Source organism: Balaenoptera acutorostrata, chromosome 5 (assembly GCF_949987535.1).
Source record: "Balaenoptera acutorostrata chromosome 5, mBalAcu1.1, whole genome shotgun sequence".
NCBI classification, from domain to species: domain Eukaryota; kingdom Metazoa; phylum Chordata; class Mammalia; order Artiodactyla; family Balaenopteridae; genus Balaenoptera; species Balaenoptera acutorostrata.
This window is the reverse complement of record NC_080068.1, coordinates 130,402,183-130,421,398: the sequence shown is the minus strand read 5'-3', so window position 1 is coordinate 130,421,398 and position 19,216 is coordinate 130,402,183. Positions and strand designations below refer to the sequence as shown.

General features: G+C 42.4%; 1 long non-coding RNA gene across 1 annotated transcript in view; it reads right to left on the bottom strand.

Moving 5' to 3' along the window:
• Positions 1-19,216, bottom strand: part of LOC103007733 (uncharacterized) — a 95,168-nt gene that overhangs the window by 43,545 nt on the left and 32,407 nt on the right. The window contains exon 2 of the long non-coding RNA XR_450169.2: positions 5,786-5,923. This is a non-coding gene — a long non-coding RNA (uncharacterized LOC103007733). The remainder of the gene's footprint in view (positions 1-5,785; positions 5,924-19,216) is intronic.

The window sequence follows — 19,216 nt, the reverse complement described above, 5'->3', positions numbered from 1 at the left end:
GACTGATTTCAAGCTACCGACTTGAAGTCACTGAGCCACAGAGATGGGAAGAAACGCCCACAATCGTCTCTCCCCAGCCGGTGTCACCCACCTCCAGCCCATCACGGTGGCAACGCACAATGACTAAAAAGTTTCTAAGTACTTACTTGGCATTTTTGTACTTAACTCCTTGCAGAAGGCAGGTCACACTTTGCATAACACTGACCTAAATTTTTTAAGTGTAGGTGTCCCCAAAGAGGTTCCCTAAAGTCCATTAGCTCACTATTTTATCAGGATAAATTCTGGACCCACAAGGTTCTAAAAAAGCATCTTCAGAAAGGGCCTGTTTCCCCAAAATTAGCTATGAAAAAAATGGCAGAAGCTCAGCTCTTGTCTTCTCTCCCTCTTTTTTCTTCCCTTCATCTAGAAATATTATCTCAAAGACCTTCTCCCCATCTCTTACTTTTCCCCTTCCCTTGTCCTCCCTTTCCTAAAGGATCGTTCTTCCATTTCCTTTGCTCTCTTCCACATCACAGTTAAGCACAACCTTGCGAATGGTCTACTCTCTTTCTCCTACAACTTGGTTCTATCGTGGGGATGGGATCCCAGGCTTTGTTATAAGAAACAATGAAGGGATAAACCCACTCAGGCAACTCAAGGGTAAAACCCAAAGCAGCAAGCAGATTTAAAGGGCCTACAGGATTAAAGGCAGAAAATGGAGAGTTATATTAGCCCTCTTTATCCTTGCTTTTCCAGAACCAATTTGTCTTTGTTCTTTTTTCTTTTTTTTCAAACACGAAGCCAGCCATTAGTAGCATAGTGGAAGCTTATGGCATACAGAGCAGTGATTGGAGTGGGAGTGACACCGGCACTGATGCCCAGACAAGAGGTAATTAGGGCTGACCTTGGGAGGTGGCCATGAGAATAGAAACAAAAACACAGATACAAGCCATAAAGCCATATTCTGAAGTAAAATCAACAAGATTGGACCACTGATTAGAGATAGAATAGGGAAGGGAATAGGCAAGGCAAGAAGATGGTGCAAGGTTTTGAACACTGACGGCAGCCAGATGAGTCATCCTGGAGCTCGGCTCCGAATGAGTTACTCAAATGAGAAAAACCCTTGGATGGCTCCAAGCCCACTGCACACAGAATAAAGTCTAAATTCCTGTATAAGAACTGCCACAGTTCTGCACTGAGTTATCAGCAAGCTTGGACTCATTCATTCATTCAACAGACATTTATTGAACAGCTATTATGTATTATGCTGGATCAGGGAATCAAAAATGGGGAAAAGGCACAGTTCCTGACTTTGATGAATTCATAGCCTAAAGGGGGTAACCTTCAAATAAATCAATACACATATGCTCAAGCCCTGTTCACAATGTTCTCTTCATCTGAAATCCATTTGTTTATTGAGTGCTCACTCTATGCCAGAGACTGCTCTTGGCCCTAGAGACCCAGTCAAGTTAATTCTATTCGTTTCCCAACCAGACCTGTGCCTTATTGATTTGGGATTGTCTGCATAGAGAGCTGAGGCCAAAGGGAACCTCAAAGGGGAAAGACTGAAGAAGAAGAGGAAGAGAACCAGCACCAGACTCTTGGAGTAATGCCTACAGTTCAAGGATTAGAAAAAAGGGAGAAGAGCCAAAAGTGGCCAGAGGAGTAACCAGAGAGGGACAAACAAGTCAGAGAAGCTGCATGTGGAGAGTTTCAAGAATAAAGAAGAATCTGAACTGTGGTCAGTGCTGCTGAAAGGCTAAGGGAGAGAAGACTGAGAAAGGAATCCATACAGCCACTCACTTCAGGTGATAGATGGAAAGAAGTTTGTGGTGAGGGGCAGATCAAAGATGCATCACAGAGCAAGGGGGTGCTTTATAAAGACTCTGGAGCAGGAACTGGGAGGGTACAGAATTCGTGGACACAAGTGAAAAGGCTGACCTTAGAGAGAGGAGAGGCAATTCTTTCCCCAAGACCAGAAAGAAGGAAAGGACAGAAGAATATGCAGAGACACAGGGTAAAAGGAGGTCATAGAGGCCCCAGGAGTGTTTGAAGTCAGACAATCCCATGTTTGGATCTCAGCTCTTCCACTTACTTTCTGCATCATATCAGGCAAGTTGCTCAAGCTCTCTGATCCTTAGTTTCTTCATCTATAAGATGCATATAATAATGCCTTTCTCATACGGTTGTTGTGAGAACACATGGAGAAAATATATGTGCCACCAGTTTCCCCCTTGCCTTATCAGCTAAGGTACATATGGGGGTCACATAAATAAATTCTACTGGTGCTTGTCCCTCCCTATCTGCTCATACAGCACCATGGCACTCTGCAAAGTCCTCTTGAAAAAGTGCTCACAAGTGAGCCCACCTCACTAAGTTCCAGGGGGTCAGCTAAGCCTCTGCTGTCTCCACACTGCTGCAGGTGAGGTCCTGGAACAAACAAGATGGCAAATCCAAACATGCTGCCTGCTACTACAGAGTATTGCTGAAGCAGCCTTTTCAGAAATTACTTCAAGCTTTTCCCTGACCCAGCCTCCACCAGTCTCAGCCTGGACCTGGATAGAAACCCGAGTGAAAAGCACAATGCTATACCTCACATTGTCCCTCCTCTCTCACGACCAGGTTTGAGTCAGGCTCTGGAAGTCTCTCTATTCTTCATCTGAACACACTTTTGGCAGGTCCACCTCTTTAATGTGCTAAACGCCTCCTGATATGTATCCATCCCAATCTAGGTTACAGTAGACCCTGGCACACAGCATGGGCTCAATGAAAGTTAGCTCCATTTCTCCCTTACCTCAGCACCACGGTTTCATTCATACTTCGGATTTGCCATGTCCCTTTTCCCATCCTTGGTTACATCTGGGTTTGACCCAGGTGCACAAAGACTTGGTTATACTGTATACTGAGCTTGTAAATGTTTAGCGACCAGCTCTCTGGGAGAAAAAGCCTGATTTTGTAAGTGTTTGCCAATTTTCGTGGTGTAAACACTCCCACCACGGCTGCTTTCAATTTACCAACATGACATCAACCACCTTGCAAAATCCCTGAAAATTTAACAATCAGTTCTCCCAAGCTGGTAGAAGCTTACCACTCAACTGGTTACCTGGAAGTCTTGGCTAGTAGTATACTGAAGCAGCTTTGAAGTTTCTGCCCATTTAATAAAGTCCCATGCATATCCGGCTACTGCTTTGTGAAGACAACATCCCACCCCAAGTGCATCGCAATGGGGATGAATTGCAAAGGCACCAAGTCTCATTTAGGGATCTTCGCTATTTTCATGTGGTTTGGGAAATGATTGTGTTTAAATGGCATTTTGAGGGAAACAGACACACCCTGATGGGTGAAATCTCAGGGATGATCAGTGAACAAAAACACTGTCACCAAGTAAGTAAACAGTGACAAGTTTATAAGATGCTTTTGGCAGTAGCTGGATTTCTCAGTGCTGAACACTTGAGTTGGGCATGGTGGGAGCGGCTGGTTAGCCATTTGTCAGGCAAAGTCAAAACAGCCCTGCAGCTACAGCACAGACGGCAGCCTGCAGCTCGTCAGCATTTTATTTATGACTCTTAATTAGCAAGCAGAAAAGGAGGGAAGAAGTTTCCAGCTCGGGATATACATACTTATACATATATATTTCCCAGAAATTATCTTTGTCAAAATAATTTAAATCCCCACAACTCTGAGAGGTAGATATAATTTACGTTTTATAGAGAGGAAACTCCATCCTGGAAGGTAAATATAACTACCCTAATCTCACCAATGAAGGTTCAGAGAGGCAAAGTGACTTTTCCAAGGTAACACAGCTAGAACGTGACAGAACCGGGACTGACAATCTTCAGACTCTAATACAAAGACTCTTTCAATCACACCATGGTTGGCTTTTATCTTGCACGTCATAGTAATAGTCCATTGACTTGGATTAAAAGAGAGCTGAATACCAAACTCATTACATTGGTGAATAAACTTATCGTACTTACAGTTAGAATTAATTCTTTGGAGGGAGGGGAGTTATTGAGTGAGTGGGGAACATCGGACAACTAAGTGAGTAGGTCAGCTCCCTGCCTGCTTTTGAAAAACCTGGGGTCTTGCTTTGCAACCAGCAGAGTCGAATCAGGCACAGGGCAGAACTAAAGAGTGGATCTTCACAGCCCATGAGTTCAAAGTGACTGTGCTCTGTGGAGGAGTCTTTGAGCTGTTGGGCCTTCAAGTGATTGTGAGGTATAGAAGCATCAGAAACAAAAATAGGCCTGGCAACTATAAACACATAGGATTGCATACCTCAAACCTCTATTTACAGATGGCATTCGAAAGGGATTGCACTGATTACTTCTGATCACTGATTTGACCCCCCAAAAAATCCTGATACTTACATAATAAATTTTTAAAAATCATTGATATAAATCACCTTTCTTATGGGTTTATTTTGATTTTTAATTCCTGTGAAACCCAAAAAACAAAGCGTTTCTACTTATTCTCAAGGGTTCCATGCCTCGCTAAAGAATGAACCGGAAGGCGGTAACTTGCAAGCTCTCTGAAGAGGTGTGGAGGTCATTGTGGAGGTCGCCAGTATTTCTGGCTCTCTTCTCTTGCGGGGACAAGGAAGGACTGCACTTCTCCATCCCCTTGAAGATAAGCATGGCCACGCGACATACTTTGGCCAAGGAAATATGATCAGGTGTAAAGTGTGTCACCTTTGGGTGGGAGACTTAGTTAAGAGCTAGTGCACAGTTACCCATACTCGCTCCCCCTGCTGCAGTGATTCTCCAGCAGACAGTCTGGGATGACGGACTATCTGCCATTAGGTCCCAGAGTCACTCTGACAGGCAGAATCTTTCCTGAGTTTTGGAAGCTATCCTTACCACAGCATAACTTCACCTATCCTACTAGGAGAGGAGAATTGTTCGGTGAAAGAGGAAGTTAACTAAGAGGAAAATGAAAAAGGAATAAGTCAAAAGCTGAAGACTCCTGGACATTTTTAACCCCATTGGAGGCCGAGGACTCTGAGTGCTGGAAAACTCAGTATCTAGGGTGCTCTTCTTCCTGAGGTGATCAAGAGAAGGTGGAAGTTGGAACGTTGGTCAGAATGAATCTGTACCTCCAGGTTTCCAAACGACTAACTGGAAAGGATTTAGACTCCTTGGAACCTAATAAGAAATCTCCTGAGCTGAACATGGAATTGAGATTGAGTCAAAACAACTTAACGAGTATCTATTAAGTGCCCACTCCTTGTATAAGACTATGTTTGACATTGCAGGAGATGCTTTTACAAGTATGGAGATCCCTTCTTTCTTTCAAGGAACTTAACCTAGTTAGTGATATAGTTAATATACTCCCATCAGTACTTATAGCTGAGACTGACTGCAACTGAAAGAGACGGAGGGGATGTCGAGGCTCTCAAGGCACACAGCAGAAGAAGAAAGAGCTCCTCAAGTTCTCGGTGGCTCAAACGGAAGTAACCAAAAGCAGACAAGCTGCCTCATGGGGCCTGCCTCGCTTTGGCTCATGCCCTCAGTGTAACAGTGAAGGACTAGAGGCCAGTAAACTGCAGCAGCTATCGGCCATCATATCCTGTGTGCCCACCCCTCACCCCTGCTCCAGATGGCTTGGCTGTAACAACCAGGGGTGCTGCCAACTCACTGGGCAACAGGTAAGTTGCTCATTGCTGCATACGTTATGGCACCTAGAGGTGGCACTTGAGGTCTTTGGATTAAAATATGTCAGACCTTATTAAGGAAAACTTGATTATAACAAGGAGGCTGGTACCTCATCCAACCACTCCCCTCCCCCCAGCCTGGCCCAAACAAACCTGTGCTGTACATAATTGCATGACATCATGGTTCAAATATAGGTCCTGTTCCCCTTTCTCCAAGTCTCTGAAATCATTGAAGGTTGAGTGTAAAAGTACCACCCTTAAGATCATTCTTCAAGCTGCATGACTGAATTCCTGCAAAGAAGAAAAGAGGTGAAGAGTTCATCTTTTACCAGAGTTTGAGCAATCCACCAGGGCAGCGGTACCCTGACCCCAGGACATCCAGTGTTACTGAGCCTGAGTGAACAATGTTGCCCCTTCCTTCGTGTGGAGAAAGGGGCAAAATATCAGTCAGCGCCTTTCACATGCACAGCCCTCCTGAAAGGAACACCTGTGCCCACGGTCCAGGCTGGGAAGCACCCTGAGCACGTCTTTAAGTCTCTAATAAAGGTGACTCAAGGACTGCCAGTCACAGTCTGGCTCATTTGCTGGGAGGTGGCTAGGCCTCCAAAGCTCAATCCAGACAGGGACTATGGAATTATGGAATTAAGCCAATGAGACTCTCTTTCTCCCTCCTTCTCTCTCTCCCTCCTTCTCTCTCCCTCCCTCCCTCCCTCTCTCCCTCCCTACCTTTCTCCTTTTGGAAATGATTGGGAAATACAGGGAAGATGGTCATTGAGTTGTCGGTGGGAACAGAAGCTGAAAAGATGTATACGGAGAACACATGTCATGTAGGAAAGCTATGGGACAGAGGGTATGAGAGTGCCAAAATTGAGACTAAACTAAGGAATGAGCTACTGAAAAGATGTGCAGAGCTGAAAGCTAGGCCAAGTCGGTGGTTCCAGTTGTGGTGAATACAGAAGCCAAGTCCCTATGATAGAAAGAGTAGGGATGGGCTTCCTTGGTGGAGCAGTGGTTGGGAATCCTCCTGCCAATGCAGGGGACACGGGTTCAAGCCCTGGTCCGGGAAGATCCCACATGCCGCGGAGCAACTAGGCCCGTGAGCCACAACTACTGAGCCTGCGCTCTAGAGCCCGCGAGCCACAACTACTGAGCCCACGTGCCACAACTACTGAAGCCCGCGTGCCTAGAGCCCATGCTCCGCAACAAGAGAAGCCACTACAAGAGAAGCCCATGCACTGCAACGGAGAGTAGCCCCTGCTCGCCGCAACTAGAGAAAGCCTGTGCCCATCAACGAAGACCCAACACAGCCAAAAAATAAATAAATAAAATAAATAAATTTATAAATAAGTAATAAATTAAAAAAAAAAAAAAAAAAGAAAGAGTAGGGATAGGAACTCCCATGGCTGAGCTGGGCTGGACTCCCCAGTTTCATCTTCCCTGTGGACTCCTGAAGACTAGTTTCCCATGAGAGCCCTGTCTCCTGTATCCTGCCAACAAATCCCATCAGCAAAGTGCCCCCAGTGCGTCCCAGCTCTTGCCCTCAAACTAACACACATGCAGAGGGCCAGGTTCTACAGATACCTGGACATTGGTCAGTCTAGACCAGCCCTGATGCTCTCTTACCCATGTCACCTGATGCTTTTCATCCCAGGCATTTGACACTTAGCATGTCAGGCTATATTGTTACTCATTTGTGCAGGTTTTCACGCTATCTCAATAGCTATTTGTTCCATGGAGTATTTTTAGCATGAGATGAGGGAGCTGGCTGGGAGAACGGGTGGGGAAGAAGAGAAGTGTTCTAGCCGGGGACAGTGTCACATTCTCAATGCTGTGTTAAGTGCCGTGCACAAACACATGCTCCAAAAAATGATTGTTGATGATCCGTCTTAATCCCACCTTCCTGTGTTTATGAAGACAAGTACAGGCAATTGAAAATGAGGTCTCAGGGGATCCCTGACAATTGAAACTCTTCCTCCTTCAGGGAGCAAACCAGGAAACCCCTAAGTGCACCCATGTGGTCTTCATAGAAAGATATCACATAGGGCCGAAGATTTCAGGAAAAAAAAAAAAAAAAAGAAAAGGAAAACGTTTTCAAATCCATTTAAAACAATCCGTGCAGCTGTTTCCTCAACTCTCCGGAAGAACTGAGACGCAAAATGCTATATATCCCCTCCATCCTCCCCTCACCCCAACCCTGCAAACTGGCTTTCAGGTGACGCAATCATGAGACCTCTGCGGTGAGCTCTGTCTGGAGGGATGCAACGGCCAACAGCGCATGGGGTGCTGCCACCTCTTGGATGTTCATAGCCAAAGCAAGTCTCTGTCCCAGAAAGGATGTATTTCAGTGATATTATGAAATGTTAACGGGCAATCTGTTCTGAAATAATTGCTCAGTGTGTTGGCCTCCTTTTCCATTTTAGAATTTCAAAGGCATTGCAGGCCAAAAGCAGTGCCAGCCTATTAGTGGTACCTACACTGATTAAATCTAGCCCATACAACCATGGCTACACAAAAGCTCTTTTTCTCAATTAATAAAATGTGATTAATGGTATCATTGAAAAACTCCTGCCACTTCAATTTAGAGCCAGTTAGAGCTTCAATTTAGAGCTGTGTGCAAATTTTAGGATATGCTTTTTTTTTTTTTACCTGACACAATTAACAGTACCTAATTTATGGGATACGCCCAAATTTCTGTAGGGAAAAAAGAATGTTTACCAGAAACATACACAGTAATGACAGCTTCCTTCCCCTTCCTTCCCTACACACACACACACACACACACACACACACACACACACAGGCTCACACACTTGCACCCTAGTTCAATTCCAGTTATTCAGTGACCACACTGTCTCTCTTGCCAGTGGGAAACGTCATATGTCCACCTTGGAATTATCAGTCCAGTTCCTGAGAAGAAATACGTTGTTTCTCTTACTCTCCCATGTATAGGTCATTTGAGCAGTTGGGTTGTCATTTTTTTAACCTCCACATTTCCCTAAGGATAGTGAGAGGATGATTTAAACAGCAACATTAGCTGCTTTAGGCTAGATTTTCAAAGCCACACCAGGGGAGTTAAGAGCGTAAATCCTGTTATTGTTACAGGATTAATGCACAGAAGTCCCAGAATACCACTTTGGAAATATAGTCAAAGAATAATATTTTAATGTACTGTATGTTATTTTTAGACTCAGCTGTAGCCCGATTATCAACTAGCATATCAAAAATGAGACAAGACAGATAGCTTTCTTTAATCCAAAACTCTAATGAAGTTTTTGGTGTTTGTGGTTTTTTGACACTTAGAAATCTGGATATTTGGAGGAAAAAAGTAAAAGAAACTATAGCAGCTACCTCCTACCTGCTCTGTTGCTATAGAGGCTGCTACTCAGAATACTGGTTCTACAGAATATTTTAGCATTGTTTTTTTCTAAGAGAGGCAGGTGGTAGGAAAAAGAGGTACTGAATCATGGCGACCTCTTGACCGCACCATAAAAAGCTGCAAATCAACCACAGCATACTAATGATTTCAAGGCACAAGTCAGGGTTCCTGCCATCAGTCATTTCTATTTCTGCTTTTACACATCTTAGATTGTTGTTCAAAAATAGCTATCTACAAAAGGTCTTCCAGTTGGCATAACTTTGCTTTCAAGTTGCCCTGTGGGCATCAACCAACGTTTATTGATTCTGTAGATGCCTGCTGTTGAGTTTTATTAAACTGGGCTTGTCTTTCCTTTTAGCCTCAGAGTAACTACATAGATTGGAGATGACCATATCACTGTCTCTAGGCTACATCTAGTCTGCCAAATGATAGCTCCCCGAAGAACTCCTACCTTTTTGTTAGTCAAGGAATACTCTACACCAGTAGTTCCTCTCACTGACTTTCAAATCCCAGAGTATCTTCCGTTGTCTCAGAAGGCATTGTATCTTTCTAAAAAGGAAAAGCATGCTTGCACTGATCTGTTTCTGTGTGGGGCAAGGTGATGGGGCTCAACCCCACTTCCATAAACTCTAGGATTTCACTATGTCAATACGGATGGTTTCACTTGTAGCTCTTCCTCTCGGGTCACCAAAGACTCACACACTCCAGAGCCGAACCCCTTTTGGACCACCGGTGACCCCCAGCTCTGAATTTGCTTTTCACAGTAGTGGTGACGAGGATTAAATGAGTAACATTCTAAGAAGCAATTCACACAGTGCTTGGCACATTGTAGGCTCCCTGAGTTAAGGTAGCAGCAGCACTAACAATTTTAAAGATTCATCTCTTATGTTTATAGGCATTTTTCAATTTATAAAATTATTTCTGTACTTTATCTCACCAGCGATACAGTGATGAGCCTTGGGGTGGATATTCACGCATTTAATGTGGAGCTAACTCAAGTTACATGCCGGTTTTTCCCATGTAGTTTGTACCTTGAGGTTGGCTATAAATAAGCCCTGGAATGAAATTCTCCATTTCAGTTTCTGGGGCGTTGTTCGTATCATAACCACTACTCATCTGTGTTTCAACTCTGAAATGGGAATGATTGGGTCCTAGACACTCAAAAACCAGAAAAGTGCTCCCAGTTATATATTTGAAAAAAACTTTTAATAGATTAATAATTCTTTAGAATATCTACTACTGCTATAACTCAATATATTAGGCACTATGATATACACTACGAACAGTTCCTCTCCTTAAGGAACAGTTGTTTAAGAACTATTAGAATGCTCGTACACACCTATATTCTACCAAGAATACAAACGTACCAGCACCTAGCACAGTAGCACACCTAATATCTTTTAATTCTACATATTCATGAAATAAATACATAAATGAGTAAACACTATGAGTCACTAAAGATGAATTTCAATGTCAGTAGGTGCAAGCAGGAGAGACTGAGAACTTGATGCCTCTTCTATAAAACGGGGGGACCAGCAATGCACTGGAGAATTATTATGAGGATAAAGTGAGACAAGGTATGTGAAGGACTGCGGTACTCAGCCTTCTCAAACAGCTTGCAATGACCCTCACCCCCCAGGTTTTAATGCCCTGTGTAATCCCCCATCCTTAAGCATGAATTGGTGGTTTAACAGAACTACTAGAATAAGAGGTGATGGGACATCACTTCTGTGATTAGGTTACAAAGGGCTGACTTCCATCTTCCTAGCACTCTCTCTCTTGCTGGCACCTTCCTCACCCCCTCGCCTGTGAGACGCTCATGTGTAGAGGGACTGAGGTAAACCTTCGACCAAGAGCTTGTGGGGAACTAAGGCCTTAGTCCAACAGCCCACGAGGAACTGAATCCTGCCAAAAACCACACAAATGAAAGTAATTCTCCCCTCGTCAAGCCTTGATTTGACCACAGCCCTGGGTAACACCTTGACTTCAGCTTTGTGAGAGACCCTAAAGCTGAGGACCCAGTCAAGCCACGCCAGGACTCCTGATCCACAGAAACTGGGAGATAACAAATGTTTTAAGGCACTCCATTTTGGGTAATTTGTCAGGCTGCAGCAATAGGTAACGGATACAAGGACCTATTGCACCATGGCCATTTTAAAGTATGCAATATATAGAAGCCATTTTTTTTTTAATATAGTGGGGTTGTAAATTAAAGGGGCCTTATTTACAGGACTAGTTTTTAAAACGAGCAAAGAAAATCAGAGAGTTGCCCTTGCTAAGGAGAAGAACTAACTAGTCGGTAGAAAGGAATGACTAGCATCCATTCTGCTCGTAATCTCCTCAGCAAATACCAGGAGCTAGTCCTGTATGGCAACCAGCACCAAACAGCAGTGATGAAGAAATGTCTTCAGTTACACAACTGGTGGGCAAAGATGCAATTAAATTCATCACTGCCGAGCAGGGGTTGAAATGGCAGTGGTCTCCTAGAACCACTTCCATAAAACATTGGGAAACATGCTTGTTTAGCATGAACCCTGGCCTTGCAGAAATTAAATGATTCCCTCAGCAGTCCTATTTTGAACTGTTCTCATCGCCTGCTGAAGACAGTTGGCTCTTAATGCATTTTATCGAAGCATTTTCTGTTCCTTGGATAAAAGGAAGTACATAAATTTCAAGTGCCATATTACCATACATGCATGGTTCTGTTTGGGCACAAGCACGTTGTACTTGTCATAAATTCTGACTCAGAATGGGAACTCAGGATTTACCATCTCACTCTTTATAGTTACAAGATCGACTAAAGTGATTACAAGAAGAAATATGTAAGCTTTGAAACTGTTCACACCAGTGATGTGGTTCAGTAGCTTGTAAAAGTTGCAAATAACAGCAAGCCGAAAGAAGGAAATTTCAGGAAAGATATATTCTTAAAAACAGGGTTGGTTTCAGAATCCAGGAGCAGCTGGTTCTCTTTGGAGCCAGAATATCCTCTCCACTGCCTATTGTTGGACTGTGGTCCTTGGAAACTTGGGTTTACTGCCCTGTAGCACACCCTCCATCACACCAGAGTTTCTGGGACCCCTCTCCAAAGGGTGGCACCCCCAGGAAGTGAGGGGCAGTCATTCTGAGGAATAAAATTTTCTCCAATCCTTTAAATCTTCAGCTACAAATTGTGTGTGTGTGTGTGTGTGTGTGTGTGCGCGCGCGCGTGCGCACATGTGTGTGTGTGTGTGTGTGTATTGGTTTGGCTGTTTTAGCCTGTCAAGAGGAATCTAGAGCACCATTATAGGCTTTTTTGCCCTTGTCCTGGACTTTAGGCAGGATAGCACAGCCACTAAAATGAAAGGCGATGCAGATAGAGCACTAGGGTGTGAACCTCAGCCTCACTCTTTACTAGCTGTGAGGTCTTGAACAAATTATCTAAATCCTCTAAGACTCAGTTTCCTCATATGAAAAAAATAGAATGATATTACCTCCCTTATATGGTTAAGGTGAAGATTAAATGTGATAATCCATATAAAGCACTTAGCATTGTGCCTGATACACAGTAAATACAGTGTAAACTTAATGCTTATAGTATTAACTGTTTTTTATGTTATTCATCCTATTTTCATGTGTCAAACTGTTAGCTCTTTGAGGACAAAGAATGTTGGGATTTGGGGCATGGATTTTTACATACAGTTGTCCCTTAGTAAACCAATCCCCCAGATACCAAAATCCACAGATGCTCAAGTCCCTTATATAAAATGGCACACATATAACCTATGCACATCCTCCTGTATACTTTCTCTAGAATACTTATAATACCTAATACAATGTAAATGCTATGTAAATAGTTGTAAATACAATGTAAATGCCATGTAAATAGTTGCCGGTGTGCAGCAAATTCAAGTTTTGCTTTTTGGAACTTTCTAGAATTTTTTTTCAAATATGTGAATCTATGAATGTGGAACTCTCAAATACTGAAGGCAGATTGTAGTTGGAAATTTTTGAGCCATTTTTCAGTGAGATTACCTAGGCTGAAAAATCCCTGCCAAGCAGTCCTGAGAATGTCCTCTTTCTACTCAATCTACATTCCCTCCCTTGATGATTTCATCCCCTACTGATTTTAAATGCTATATGCTTGCCACCAACTCCCAAATTTATATCTCCAGCCTAGATCTCTTCTTGAACTCCAGATTCTGTGTCTAACTGCCTTTTTGACATCTTCATTAGGAAGTCTTACAAGTATCTCAAACTCAATATATCCAAAGTGGGATCCTCTCAAGAATACACGTTGGGACATCCTTGGTGGTGCGGTGGTTAAGAACCCGCCCGCCAATGTAGGGGACACGGGTTTGAGCCCTGGTTGGGGAAGATGCCACATGCATGGCGCAACTAAGCCCACGTGCCACAACCTCTGAGCCTCCTCTCTAGAGCCCGCGAGCCACAACGACTGAAGCCCATGTGCTTAGAGCCCGTGTTCCACAGCAAGAGAAGCCACCGGAATGAGAAGCCTGTGCACTGCAACGAAGAATAGCGCCCACTCACCGCAACGAAGAATAGCCCCTGCTCGCCGCAACTAGAGATAGCTCAGGCGCAGCAACAAAGACCCAAGGCAGCCAAAAATAAATAAATAAATAAATAAACAAACAAATATTTTTAAAAAAAGAATATATGTTGTACTTAGCCGTTATGACTCTTTAGATTCTTTGATCTGGAAAAATTCCTCAGTCTTTCCCCATTTTTCATGTACTAGACACTCTGTAAGATGTGTTGCATTTTGGAGGATGACCTCTGTCTTAGTCCATTCAGGCTGCTATAACAAAATACCACCGACTGGGTACCTTAAAAACAGCAAACATTTATTTCTCACAGTTCTGGAGGCTGGGAAGTCCAAGGTCAAGGCACCAGGATGGTCATGTTTTGGTGAGGGCCCTCTACTTGTTCATAGTTCACACCTTCTCACTGTGTCCTCATGGAGGAAGGGTGCTAGGGAATCTCTCTGGAGCCTCTCTTTTAAGGCACTAATCCCATTCAGGAGGATTTCACCTTTATGACATGAGCACCTCCCAAAGGTCCCACCTCCTAACAATATCACATTGGGCGTTGAGATTCCAGCATGTGAATTTTGGAGGAACACAAACATTCAGCCCATAGCAACCTCCAACATGGAACATCTGATGTTTCCTCATGATCTGGCTCCGGAGGTTCATTCTTAGAAAGAATTCCACAGAAACAATGCCACGCTCTTCTCAGTGTATCACATTAAAAAATACATAACATCAATCCATACAACATTGGTGATGTTAACCTTGGTCACATAGTCATGTTGATATCTGCCAGGTTTCTCCACTTAAATTCACCATTTTTTTCCTTTGTAATTGATTAATATTTTATGGAGAGCTATTCCTACATTATATCAAAATACCCTGTTCCTTGTGAATCTTCACCCTTCAGCCTTAGCTGATTGCCCATTTCAGCCAAAATCAACCACATCTGTGCAGGCTGCCAAATGGCAAGTCTCTGTTTACATTATTCATGCTACATTTATTAGTTGGCATTCTACAGGAAAGACAAGCTTTCCCTTTTATTTATTTAGATATATGGATTCATGGATTCACGATTTATTCAATGAGTTGTAATCCATTCTTCTTCTTTTTTTAATGCTAAGATTGTCTCTGATTTGGCCAGTGGGAGCCCCTGTGTCCTTTTGAAATGTCCCCATCATTCACTGAGTATTTCCTTATTTTCTAACATAAGAAGATGTTCCAGGCCATGCCCCCACCTTGGAATCAGCCATTGGCCATTTCTCCAACGACCCCTAGCTTCTTTTAGTGCAGAATGGTATTTAGAAACCAATATCTGGATGCTCGTCATATTCATTGTTTCCAGGATGCCATTGCTTCTAAGCCCTCTCAGTTGACAGAGCTAGGAGATATGTATACGTGTATTCATGGACACACACACTTACATATCAATACTGAGAGAGAGACCAACCTTTCAGAGTTCTTTCTAGCCTTTCCCCTTTCTGTTTTCGTTAATTCCTTCTCCAGCAGTGAGAAACTCAGCTTCCATTATCCTCATTATATTCACTTACATGCACAATTAATTTACTAATTTGCTCAATATAATCGACCCACCCCCACCGTGCCGGCCATCTCTTCTGCCTACCACCTACACACCACTCCCTCTCTGCAATATTCTCAGCTGCTGGCCCACCAGCCTGTACCTCCCCAACCCCAGCCCTTGCCTCTGCATGGTTCTCCAAGCCCCCTCTCTGCCCCACGTTTTCAACTGTCATGCTGTCTCCTCCATGTGGAAGGGAAAAGGATGGAGACAGGGTTGCAATAGCACCCTTGACCCCCAAAGTTTATTCTCACTCAAAAGCCAGAGTGATTCTGAGAAAATATAAGTCTAATCATGTCCATTCTGTACACAATACCCTCTGTGACTCTCCATTTCATTCAGAGTGAAAACCAAAGCTCTGACAATGGCCTAGAAGGTCCAACATGATCTGGGACTTTACTTCTTTGACTTTACCTCCTACCATTTTCCCTCTCACTCACTCTGCTTCAGCAACAGTGTCCTTGCTGTTCCTCAAACATGCCCGACATGCTCATACCTAACAGCCTTTGTTCTTGCTCTCCTCTCTATCTAGAATAATTTCCCCCATATAGCTGCATGGCTAACTGCTTATCTCCTTCAAGTCTTTGTTCTAATGTTACCTCAATGAGGTCCACCCTAACTATCCTTTAAAAAAGCCATTTCTTCCAAACACATGTGATCCTCCTTTTCCTTTATTTTCCAACTCTATATTTTCCGTTGCATTAACCATCTTTCAACATGCTGTAGAATTTACTTAAGCATTATGTTTATCGTTTATTATCTGTCCCCCTCCTTCTCACCATCCCCACTATATCATAACGTCCTTTCGGGCAGGGATTTATTTTTTACTGATGCACCCCAAGGACGTAGTAGAGTATCTGGCACATAGAAAAAACTCAATAGATAATTGTTGAATAACTGAATTAATTAACGGATTAATATGAGATTATCTCCGTTTTACTTCTGAGGAAACTGTATCTCAGAAAAGGCAAAAAAGTTTTTCTAGGACTCATAAAGGTTAAAATAAATTGCCCAGGGTCACATAATATTAAGTCATTCCTGAAATTCTATCCCCAAATTGTTTAATTTTTAAACCATTTGGCATTTTAATAAATATTCATTAATTTGATTGACTGAGAATGGGCACCTCCAAGGCACCTAACTTAGAACCAAAAAACATTTTAAGAACTATGATAAGGTGACTTATTGTGTATTAGATATTGGTATTTCCTCAAAAAGAAAATCTTAGTTTTGTCACATGTTAAGGAGCAGAATCAGAAAGAGGTTCTTGAGAAGTTGCTGATATCTCAGAGTCACTGAGATCCTCAACATGATTATTTCTATACTTTCTAATTCTACTTCCTTTATTGGTCCAGGCCCCTCATAAAGAAAGAAAATCCCAGGGTAAATGGGTTTTATACACAAAGATGTTCATGATGGCATCGTTTATTATAGTAAAATAGTAAAAACAACCAAATGTCTACCATATGGGAATGGTTGAGCAAACTGTGGTATATGCTTTTGTCAGTAATTGAGTTTGTACTTGTTGCCCTCCAGTCAAACTCAATGACAGATTTACCCAGATTAAACTATAATGACAAATCACATATATTGAGCGGTTACTACATGCCAGGCAATGTTTCGAATAATTTATATGTATTATCTCTTTTAACCCTCATGAAATCCCTATGAGACAGGTACTATTATTAACACTATTTTACAGATGAGGAATCTGGGGCTCAGGAAGGCTAACAGTCAAGGAGTAGACTAATGAGGGAAATGGCCTTTCCATCATTCTAGAAAGGTAGAGACGGAGACACCTGGGCTCTCACTCTGCTTCCTCCCCTTTATCAGTCTGGGTCTAATAAGGAGAAAGAAGACACATAGTGATTTGAACAGGAATGTTTAATATAAAGAACTACTAACTATATCAGGAGATTGGAGTAAAAAGGAATTGGCTACTAAGAACTAAAGGGAACTCTAAAGGATATGGAATTAAGGAGCAGCTACTACCCCCAGGGATGAGATACGGTACCCAAGGAATGACCCCAGCCTCTCCTCAAACGGGACTGAAATCCAGACTTCACTGGAGAGAACACAGACACACAATGAATGGCAGAGAAATAGTTATGGTGCCATGCTGACCAAACACGCTGGAAATCTGCTTTCTGGAACTTTCTGGTAATCCATTCTCTAGGGTACTGGGAAAGCTGTTCATAGGGAGATGTCTCACTAGAGGCATTCCACTACAAAACCACCCAAGAAGAGATGAAAGAGTAACCTGCTGGTCACTGGGTATGGCTGGCTACCATGCGTGGTAGGTGCTGGTCAGAGCCAGGTGCTGGAAAAGCCACGTGCACTCCAGGAGCCTGCCTAGGGGGCAGAGGCCAGACTAGAAAGCAAAATTCTTTCCCCCTGCAATGTCTCTCGAGCACTGTCTACTGACAAAGCTTAACATGGTACCATCTGGCAAAGAAAAAATACTTAAAGGGCCCATATCCATTCTCTCAGAGCAGGCAATGAAAGGCAAATTTGTAACTGTGAGGCAATAAACTGATAACTGACACATCTTCCAAGGCAGGAACATCACTTATGCTTGCTGAGTTTGGTTCCAGGAAAGTTCAGTGTTATAATAATTATCTTCAACAAAAGTGTATAGTTTGTTGGTGTCAATGCTTCCAAGAATACAAAAGAGTGGTGAAAGGGTTGTGAAGCCTTCCAGATCCAGAGACCTACTATGGACAGTATCTGCTGAAGTCATGTGCCTCGTCTGGTTCGGTGTAGAGCAAGAAAAGCTATGCTGAGATATGCTACAACTGCTCCCACCCTCTGAGGACAACTTGATATCCCTAAGATTTTACATCCCTGCCTTACCAATTTGGGAACGTAATCAAAGCTGACTCTCTGTGTATGTTGCAGTCTCCTCCACCAAGTTATGTCCTTTCTGAAATGCCATTGCACTCCATGGAATGTTATGCAACCATCAAAAATGTTATTAAAAAGAGTTCATGGTAAAAATGGAAAAATGCTTATGTTATAATTCACATGAAAAAAGTAGGGTGCAATATTGTAATATGTGAAACAAGCAAAGCTTCGTAAGAAAGAAAGAATAGAAGGAAATACCCTCCAAATCAGTCATTGTCTCTGGGTAGAATCAGGGTAATTTTTCTCTTTTTCCTATTATTTTTCTATATTTTACAAATTTTACTATACTGAACACGTACTGGTTATAACTTTGGGACAAAATAATTTATATACCAATAACAACAAGTATATTATATATATATATATATATATATATATATATATATATATATATATATGAGTCGTAAACTGAGCCAAAGTTTGGGATCTAGAATTTGACAAATAGAGTTCTCTATAGAGTATCTGAAACAGTTCTCTAAAGTTTACCCAAGCTGACTGGAACTTGATAGCGGTTTGAACAACTGAGATTAGACAGGTTGTCTACTCTGGATGAGATAGAAGAGGGCAGTATATTTACAAAATAAAATGGACTCCACTTCCTGAAACTTGAGTTATTGAGACTTATACATATATCTGATAAGATATAAGAGAAAACCCAGTATAAAGAATTAACCAGACAAAGACTGAAATTCAGCCACATCTAAGTAAAACCAGCAGGATTTGAAATGTCAGCAACTTTCTCGTTGAAGACTAGGCAAGCCAGTCTCCTTTTAGTTCTAACAGCAATTTGGAGGAATCCCCTAAACCCTGAACTCTCAGTTTAGGCCTCTCTTCCTGGAAATTTTTATTTAAATGTCCCAATACAAAGCAGTAATTTCCCCCAAATCATGGTTGATGCTAAATAATAAAGAGTTCTGCAATTCTAAACTCTAGGACACCCTCACAATTCCCCTGCATAAACCTGGGCAGCCACACCTCTCTTCCAATCCCATAATAACTTCTAAGAGGAAAAAAAAAACAAAACTGGATAAGATGTAAGAAATTCACATAGCAAATAGTAAGGATTATAAAGTGATAGGAATAGCATTGTTCATTATCTGTGGATGTCCCTGCACAGCCTGTCACTGGGAAAAGACAAACTCAACGGACCATCTGAATGAAATCTGCTGGGAGGCAAAGGATCACTTCATGACATCTGA